A 10,316-nucleotide genomic window follows, 5' to 3' on the forward strand; every position below is an offset into this window, starting at 1 on the left:
CCCCCCCCCCCCGACCTTTGCAGGAACCATTTGATTAGTCCCCGTTATACCATGACCACTGGAGTAATTTGTATTTCTCATTTTAATCACTTTACAGACCAGCCAGCCTCACATATAAATATAAAGTAATTTCCAGCACCACCTCTAACACTTTCCTTAGCCACAGGCACACAATCTGTTGCTTTCCACCAGGTCTGAATTGTACTCCTCTCTACTGATCTGTAAAGATGTGGCTTGCCCTAGCGTTAAAACTGGGTTAGCTTCACTTGGCATTAAGGTACGTAACATTTTCTAGTATAGGAAGGCTTAGGTGAAGTCGGAGACTTTGCAAACTTTGTGTTTGCAAGCTTGCTGTCCAGAGAGGCCCTGGTGTAGCATCTGTTTGCGCTTGGTTCAGGTTCGGAAAGTGTGTCCTTTTTCCCCCTGCCCCCACCTTCCATCCTGAAGGACTAGGACCTGGCTGAGTATAAGCTTAGCTTTTGCAGACTGTGCTGAAACTTGTAACACGCTCCAGACTTGCAGTGGACTCCACATTCAAGCATCACTGCTTCAGAAGGAGTCGGGGGCAGGACAACTCGGTAAAGGGGGAGTGGGATGGTTCACCCCTCCCACCCATTTCTGTTCAGCCACCACATCAAAACAAAGTGCTCGAGGCATGACTGGAATACAGATAACGGGTGGTAGTGATGGAAAACCCAGCTGCCCTTGAGTCCTGTTCGGTGTTCAGTGCACGGTGACAGCCAGTGCTGTGGCATCTGCTTCCCGGGTGCAATGAAAGTAATGCCTGACGGGGTACATGCCTCTCAACCCCCACCCTTCCCTGGTAATTTTCCTTTCGGCAGTGAGTTACCAGTGTGCAAAAACTATTGATGGCACAGTCTGGGCTCTCGAGCTATTGAAAAGGGCAGATTAATCAAACCGAGGTGTGCTGATGAGTGGCTCTGTCGCCAGTTTGTAATTTCTAGTAATCAATGTAATTTCTGCTGTCCGCATCTGAGCAAACAGGGGAAGTGCACTTAGGCATCGCCAGGTGATGGGATAATCATACCCTCTGGGCATCAGCCTTGTGTCCTGTGATGTGCAAGAGAGGCAAAGTTAAGTATGAGGGAGATGGTGGTGCTCTCAGCGGCCCCTGGATGTTATTCCTTCTGCTCTTGCCGGCATACTTGTCTGGGGAGCAGCTCTCCCTGGGGCGGCTTCTCATCATTGCCCTCATGCATGCATCATTAGGGACCGGCTTCAAGTGTGGCAAGATGAAGGGTTTTTTGCAGCCCGCTCACAGCACGCAGAGCCAATTTTGCAGGCATTTTGCGGTGGCCCTGCCCCTCGGTGCTGATTGGTGGGGCGGCCATCTTGTCTGCTGCCCCACCAACTGGCACCTTCCCTTCCTGGCAGTGAAGACCGCTGGCTCTCATTGGAGAACCAGAATGCTATTGTTATTAAAGGGGAGGTTTGTTTTGGGGTTGGTTTTATTTTTTTTTTAATTGTTTTTTCTGGATTTCACAAGCAATCCACGAAACCGCAAATTAAGTAGGTCCCTGCTGCTCATTGCACTTGTGCATTGATCGCATGCGTTGCAGTCCCAGGGGAGGAGGCAGAGAAGACTCCCGCACAAGGGCACGAGGAAGACCCTGCTGAGGGGGTATCTGCACTACAGAAGTGTGGCGGTAGTGCGTGTAGGCACACCTGAGCTAGCTTGGGTACTGGTAACAGTGAGGGCATAGGGGTATGGGCTTCAGCTGCCGAGGAAGTACCCCTGCTGCCAGACGGACTTGGACAGCTAATGCTGAAGCCCTGTCCCCTTTTATCATGCAGTGACTCCGTCTGTCCCTTCAGGCAGCCCTTCTCCACCCTCTGTGAACGAACGCTTCTAAGAACGAAGACGGGACAAGGAGCGATGGGCTCAAGTTGAAGCAAGGGAAGTTGAGATGTTGGATATGAGGAAGACTCATAGGGAGTGCATAGGGTGCATAGGGATGATGTGCTCTGCAAAGGGCCTTTGCGCGTGCTTGCAGTTCGACTGCAGCAATAGGGTCACTGCTCCTGGAGTGTTTATACATGGGCCCCACTGCACCTCCCCGCTTCATTTCAGTTGTCCAAGTGACCAGGGACTTGCGGTGGCTGGTTCTGGGCTGTGGAACAACTTTCCCCTTTGGTATCCACGAATCTGTTGACCTTTAAAAATCATGGGGCAGCTCCCCAAATTCATGAGACGAGCTAAGTGTTCTGCCCATGCAGTTCACGCTTGCCCTGTCCTGATCTCGAGTGTCTCCTCGGCACGTGGACTTGCACTTGCCCAGTTCCACATAGTAGCTTCGCATTGGGAGCCACCATTAAATAGGGACCCCTGCAAGTGGGGACCTGAGTCTTTCCATCTGTGACGAGCTGCAGATTAAAACGCAGCATCTGGGCTCCCTGCGCCATCTCCCCGTGGCCTCGTCTCTCCTGCCTTGTACACAACAGCAAGAAAGATTACTCTGCGCACGATTTTAAGAAAGCTGGTAGAAACACTCGACAGACGTACTGCTCTTGAATAAGTGGAAGTGCTAGTGCAAAGCTCTGAGTGTTATCGGTCACTAGGCAGACACTATAATGGTGCTGTACAGGTCGTGCCATGCAGCAGCTGCTTCATGGTTACTTATCCAGCCTGTAAGAGTTTTTTACTTTTCTTTTTCTTAATGCTACATTCATTTTCATTCATTTTTTGGAGGGGGGGGAAGGGCTTGGATCTATAAATGTATTGGAATTGATTTTCTTTAGTATGAAAGATAGCTGCCTATGTCTCCATTCCTTATTCCTGGAAACTGCAGCGTGAAATTCCTTCATCATGTCTGCATGTAGGTAAACGGCTTGTTATCCATCATGGGTGAACGCTCACGAAAGGAGCATAATATCTGGAGAGCGTTTCAGCTGTCATTAGGTGGTGTCTGTGTCAGGACCCTTGGGTCCCATCCTACTCTTGCATGTTCGAAGAAAGCGGGACAATGGTGCTAATCGAAATCTGTATGCGTGCGTGTCTGTGCTGCAGTTGCTGGTTTGTGATTAGCTTCTGTTTTGAAGGGCTGACTACAGAAATCTTGAACATGTGTGAGCCCAAGTGCATGTCCCCTTTTCAATGTGTGCGAAAAACTCTGTAGTTGTCCAAGACCTCGATGCACGCGAGCCTGGCGATCGGCCTGTTTCGCAGCACAGGAACACCAGTGCTCCCAACCCTCCTCTTGAGATGCCTGTGGAGTTTGATCCTTTTCCGTGGGTCAAAAGCATTGCAGTGCTCCAGCTGATGTCGGCGTGAGCTTGAAATCGCTGAGCTCTCTCTTGTGCTCCGGCATCAATGACTACTCGGTGAACTTACAGATGAGATACCTTAGGAGCTGCATAGCTGGGTACGAACGTCTTGACCTCGTTCGACATGCCTGGCAGCCTTTGAATCCCCTTGTTTGTATTTCCAGGTCTCGGCGTGTTGCACGCTGCCTGGCGAATCAAAGATTTGGGCAAAATCAGTTTCTCTCCCAAGTCTGTTGTCTGAAGCTGATGTTTAGCTTTGTACAGGTCAAGGTTATTGGCTCTCGCTATTCCCAGCTCTCCCATCGGTTGTTCCTGGTACTCCAAGGCGGCGCTGCCCTCCGCTGTCATGTCTTCAACACGCGCTTCTCCCCTGCTGCATTTTCTGGCCCTGTGGTCCACCACCCTTTTAGACTGGAGGCACCCCTCAAACATTTCAGAATTTAGGTTTTTTTTAATGCGGTGCTGCTAATGTAAATCTAGCATGCATATGCTAATATACATGATCTATTATTCATTACTATGATATAATTATATTGTATTCAAGCTGCTGGTACAGAGCGCTCCCCTAGGTCTGCCTGACCTGTGCATGTTGCTCGCAGCACAGTAGTGGACTCCCCATGCATGGCTCCAGGTCACTGGTGGGGACTGGGAACTACTGGGGCAAGCTCTTCCCTTTGTTTGGCAGGGCAGTCCCCTCCAGAAGTGCAGCCGTGGGGCTGTAAGGGGCAGAGTCTGGCTGGCAGAAGGTAGCATGCTGCACATAAGGCATGTGGGGAGCGCTGAGGGGGTGCAAGGAGCAGGGGTGGGCCCCCGAGGGACAGGCCAAGGGGGTGCCGTGGTGCAGTCAGTGCCACCAGTGCCGTGGTTAGTCGGGCCTGAGCCACGTGCCTGCTGCAGAGCCAGGCCAGGGAGCAGCACGTGCCTGGTCTGACCCTGCTCGAGGTCTCTTGGAAGCAGAGGTGCATGGGTGCCTGAAGATAGACTCTGCTGTCACCAGCCCCACGCGCCTTAGTTTTCAGGACGCGTCGGACCGGGCCCAGGGGGCTGCAGCAGAAACGGCGCACCCGCCTGCATGATGTGACTCGCCTGCAATTCTTCTTTTCCCTCTGTATGAAAGGGTCCCCCCAGCACGGGGCTGGTTGTGCTCTTGCTGTTGCTACTGTTCTCTTTGCGTCTCTCTCGGGTCCTGTCGTAACAGGCTCGAAGCCATGCTCCTCATGCCCCATATTCGTATTTTTATTAATCCATCGTTTCAATCCCCCATTTTTGTGCTTAGCAACACTAAAAAAAACCCACACTTCCCATGTGCATTTTTTTTTTTACTGCTGTCTTGACATCATAGCCGGGGCCTGCCTCTTCCTTTTACTCATGCTGCTCACCGCGTCGAGTCCTGCTTCCCATGTTTCTCTCCTTGGCCAGTTAAGTGTCTGTGAATTTTTTTTTTTCCCCCCTTCCTGATTTAGATGGCACTCGCAGCCATATGCTCTGTGCCTTCCTCTAGGGTTTTTTATTTGTGTCTTGTTTGCTCTGCTGCTTGGCATACACATATTGTCTATTTTAGCATCAGGTCCATCTCCCTTGGTAACTGTTCACAGACGTTTTTGGCGTTGCGTTCGAGGGCAATCTGGTCTTTAGTAAGAGTCTTTTCAGATGCCGTATTCATAGGGACGACTTTTTAGTTCTAAATTCGTGACACTCCTCGACTCTTTCCTCTTCATCCTCTGTTTTCATTTTGAATATTCATCTTCCATTAGTCCCATTTTTCCCCCCCTCCATTAGACACACAGTCGGCTTCAACGCTTTTCATGATTTCTTTTCATCTCTCTCCACTTTATTCATGAATGCCTTGTATACTTCTGGTGTTTGTGTGCCTGCCACTAAGAGTAGAGCTATTGTTTGCTCTCACTCCAGTTAATTTACCCCTGTGGATGCCATACACAGTTCAAATTGTTGCCTGCCTCTTTTCCAGGCAGCCTCAGCATTTCTCCTGCTTTTCAGGCTCGGTGCAGGATTCAAGTGCAATGACGCAGGCTCTGTAGCAGCCGTCTAAATGCGTCTTTCCTCGCTGGCTCCTTAGTGCGCTTCTACTCCTGGTGCCATGTTTGCTGCTTCTTGATGGGCCAGTCCAGTTTCAAGATGAACTGTTTTATGAATTAAAGCCACGTATGGAAGTCTTGCTGTGGGCTAAGACTGGTCTGTTATCCAAACCGAGATGGATTTAAATGGCATTGTGTAGTGGAGGGTGCACCCCTGGCCAATGCATTGCAGACAGGATGCCCTACAAGGGTCTTGTAATTGGATTCCAGTGGGAGGATCTCGGCTACACACCGCAGGGCTCAGTCCTCGGGCCCACACTGTTCAACATCTTCATCAGCGACTTGGATGAGGGGGTAAAAAGCGCCCTGCTCAAATTTGCTGATGACACTAAGATGTGGGGGGATGTGGGCACACTAGAAGGGGAGGAATAGGCTGCAATCAGACCTAGACAGGTTGCAGGGGTGGGCAGATGAGAACAGGATGGGATTCAACACCGACAAGTGCAAGGTGCTGCACCTGGGGAGGGAGAACCAGCACCATACCTACAGGCTGGGGAACTCCCTTCTCATCAGTGCAAAGGCAGAAAAGGATCTTGGAGTCATCATTGATGCCAAGATGAACATGGGCCGGCAGTGTGGGGATGCAGTCAGGAAGGCCAACCGCACCTTGTCATGCATCCACAGATGCATCTCGAGCAGGTCCAGGGAGGTGATCCTCCCCCTCTATGTGGCACTGGTCAGGCCGCAGCTGGAGTACTGCGTCCAGTTCTGGGCACTGCACTTCAGGAGGGATGTGGACAGCATGGAGAGGGTCCAGAGGAGGCCACTTGCATGATCGGGGGGCAGCAGGGCAGGCCCCACGAGGAGAGGCGGCGGGACCTGAACCTGTTCAGCCTCCACAAGAGAAGGCTGAGGGGGATCTAGTGGCCATTTACAAACTAGTCAGAGGGGACCAGCAGGCGCTGGGGGAGTCCCTGTTCCCCCGAGCACTGCCAGGAGTGACCAGGTATAACGGTCACAAGCTGGCAGAGGGGAGATTCAGACTAGACATCAGGAGGCGCGACTTCACGGTCAGGGCGGCTAGGGTCGGGAACCAACTTCCAAGAGAAGTGGTGCTGGCTCCTACCCTGGGGGGCTTTAAGAGGAGGATGGACGAACACCTTGCTGGGGTTGTTTGACCCCAGTACTTTTTCCTGCCCATGGCAGGGGGTCGGACTTTATGATCTGCTCAGGTCCCTTCCGACCCTACTATCTATGAAACTATGACTTTATAGTTTTGAGAAGTCTGAGGTGGAGGATACTTCCCAGCTGTAGCACCACGTATGGTGTTTGAATGACTGAGTGTTGCTCAATCAAGAGGATTTGGAAATAATTTGGCTAACTTGACCTGGAACATGAAAAAATTTCCCCCCCAAGATGTTTGGAAGTAAAGTTGCAAACTTCTTGTTTGTCACTTGCCGTACTGTGTGACCTCGCATTGGCTTGTGCTGCTTGATTAGCCATTGGGAGATGTCAGTAGGAGTAGAGGGGAAGGACTTTGAGCTGTGTGTATAAAGATGCAGGTTGAATGTGCAGATGGTTACCCCCCCAGAGCCAAGGGGCAGAGGGCGAAAAGGAGACCTCACTGGAAGGTGAAGGGCAGATGACAAGCATCCTTTGCAGGACTAAGTGAAGGAACAGCGAGACGTAGGAGGAGAGCCAGGGGGTCACACAAGACAAGGGGCGACGAGATTGCCCGAAGAGCACAGTCTGTCATCGGAGGCAGCTTGACCGGTCTCAAAGGGGGGAGCGCTGGTTCTGAGCTTGGAATAAGAGGCCGCCCTTAGGGGTTTTGGCGAGGGCAGGGGCAGTGGCGAGCAAGGCCGGGAGCACAGACTGGGAAGGGTGCAGCGTGCCATTGGAGGGAGGCGCGGCGGAGAATAAAGGACACCTGGCTTGAAGGGAGCAAGCAATTAAGGAGATGAGCAAAGGCAGGTCTCAGAGTGGGCTTGAGGGAGGTTCGTGCCATCCCCTGAAGAAACAGGTACTCGCTTGATCCACGGAGCAAGAAACGAGGAGATGCCTTGGGACTTCTATGGGATCAGGATGTGCCCAGGAAAACCATCCTGTACAGAACAGCAGGTGGCTTTTTTTTTTTCTTTTCTTTTCCAATGGAAAAAGAAACCCCTTCCCCATTGGGCCTCGCAGTATTATGGCCATTAATGAAAAGTCCCCTACCCTGGACTGTGACCCAGATTTATTTTGTGCCTTCAAAACCTATTAAATGATCAAGCTGTATTTATTAGCATCCTATCCAGCTACAGCATTAAGCTGTGGCCAACAAATGAATATGGATCAGCATATTTTTTTTAAAAGCAAAACTTTTAAAGAATCGTTGCCAGTGTTCAAACGTTATCAATCATCTTTTATTCAGCAGGTTGTTTGTCTTTAAATAGCAAAAGGAGATGTTTTATAACATGGGCTGCAGTCCAGCTGTATTTAATTTGTTTTAATGAGTTTGAATAATGTATCAAAAAAGCCAATCTTTCTTTCGCTGGCCTTTATAATAACTTTTTGCAAATTCAAGATATTGAAAAATACCCACTCTAAAGAAGCCAAAACAAATCAAAACCCTCTTTAAATATTTTATTGCTCGGAGATTAGCTGTTTTATAAATCTTTCAAAATAGGATTATGTTCTAAATAGTCTTTCAGTCTTAGGCGTAAAGGTATAAATGGCTGAGCTGAAAGGATCAGCCTCAATTTCAAAGTATTACCTTTCAAGCCTCACTGGGCTGTATTAAGTCCTCTCCCATTTCTTTTCTTGAGCAAATACTGCATTTCCCATCACATCTTATTTGGTACGGGGTGGGGGGTTTGCTAATAAAAAGGAATGGTTTTTTCTCTCATACATCCTGGTAGCAATGGCTTGACAGAAAACAGTTCCACATAGGACACCTTTGAAGAGAGAAGATAATACTAAGTTTTGGCCTTTGCAAAATCCAATTGGGTTTGCACCTAAAAAAACCAAAACCTCATGGAAATACAGTGGAATAAGTTGGGCATCCACTAGATGGCAAGCACTGCTTTCTTATCCGGGGTCTTGGTAACATTCAGCTCAAAGGCTGATAAGATTTCATGCCAGCGTACACCTATGGGTGGTTGCACTTCTGTTGAAAATGTCGCTGTTTTAATTAATAATAATAATAATAATCATAATAATACTTAGAATGATCTAGGCCCTTTCATCTGCAGTTGGCGAAGTATAGAGAAGGGCTGATGCTCACAAAAAATGAGAACTAGCCTAAGCCTTGGTTTTTATCTCGGCTGAATTTTTGGAGTGTGAAAAACAATGATTTCATCTCCCCACCTTTGACATCCTTTGCTGTCATTTGTGTGCCCTGGGATGGGTGGGAAGAATGGACGGATCTGGCCTGCTCCATGACACTCGCTTTAAAATCTCATCCGCTGATTTCTTTGTGGATCCCACAAGTTCTGGCTGAGCGAGAATGGTTTTCCTTTTGAAGGACATCTAGTCCTAACTGAGAGACGTGGTGAACAGCAGCGACCAGGTCTTCAGGCAAGTTGATCCCGTGGTGAATTACCTTTGCTATTGCAAATTTCTAGCCTGAAATAGTCTGCCATCAGCTTCCAGCCTTCGCAGGTTGCTCCGCCCTTCATTTTTAAAGCTAAAAAGACTGATCTTTTTCTAGTCTGTCTATGAAAAGCATATTTTCTGGACCTTGCATCCTTCTTGCAGCTTTTTTCTTTCTAGTCTGTTGACAGCCTTGGACGTGGATGCCAGAATGCTGTCCTTCCAGTGGTGCTCTCCAGTGCCATATCAATCGGTGGTACCACCTCCTGACTTCCACTTATTATTGTCCTACATATATGTACCTACGGGGCGTGCTCTCGGTCACTCCACCGCAACGGCAGCTCGTGTTTGGTGGTTGTCCACCATGACTTGCATGGGAATATAGGACCAGAAGGGGTTCCTTGAGTCACCCAAGTCCAGTTCCCTGCCATCGTGGGTAGCCACATCTTTCTAATGCCTTTCATTAATTTATCAGTCTCCAACTTGGGTGTTTTGGCCTTCACCTTTTTGGAAGCCCGTTCCAGAATCTCACCGCTCGGCTGGCTAGTCGGCACCTTCTGATTTCCAGGCGAAGTGAATTCGGGGCATGTTAATATCCATGTATTCTTGTGCCAATGTTGCCCTTTTAGCTAAGATATCTCTTCTTACCTGGTGCTTATCTGGTGCTCTCTTCTCTGGCTGCCACATTTTTATAGAGTGAGCCCATGTCCTGTATAAATGTGCTGCAGTTGTTGCCCTTTTCTCCCTCTCATGAGACTGGTTTTGTAGTTCCCACAATTGTCCTAGTAGCTCCTGTCTCCCTCTGTTCAGTTATGGTTCATCTTTCCTCATCGCCGATGAGCATGATCGTATACCGTGTTGTTCCAGATGGGGCTCTCGCCACTAATTCTTCCAAATCTCTACCGTAAATAACTTGCCTATTAGCTATCATTGTTGATGCGATTACAAATTTAGTTAATAAAAGGCACACGGCATATGTACATAGACATCTGTAAGGCATTTGAGTTGGCTGAGGCTCACGTTTCATAAAATCCGGTTTGCTATCATTGACTACCTGGAGCAAAGAGGTAGTTTGTTATGGTAGTCTGAAGTCGGGCAGAAGGCAGGGTAGATCTGCACCTTTACAGACTGACTAAATTGGAGAGGCATAGCACCAATTTTTGTAAGCAGTAGGTTTCCTTCTTACTGACATCAGATAGCATCTGATGAAGTTGACCCAATGCTTACAAAAGCTTGTGTGTCTTTCGTTTGCTACCTACCTTTCATCCTATATGAAGTGCATTGTGTCTCAAGATGACCATGACTTTCCTGGAGTGATGTCAGGCTAATTACTCTATAGTTGCCCAGGTCATCCTAATACTTGAAAAAAAAATATTGACACATTATTAGGTTGCCCCTGCTATGTGTCATCTGGAAGTCCTC

This window comes from Gavialis gangeticus, unplaced genomic scaffold (genome assembly GCF_001723915.1).
Source record: "Gavialis gangeticus isolate Ggan-Ray unplaced genomic scaffold, GavGan_comp1, whole genome shotgun sequence".
Classification (NCBI taxonomy): domain Eukaryota; kingdom Metazoa; phylum Chordata; order Crocodylia; family Gavialidae; genus Gavialis; species Gavialis gangeticus.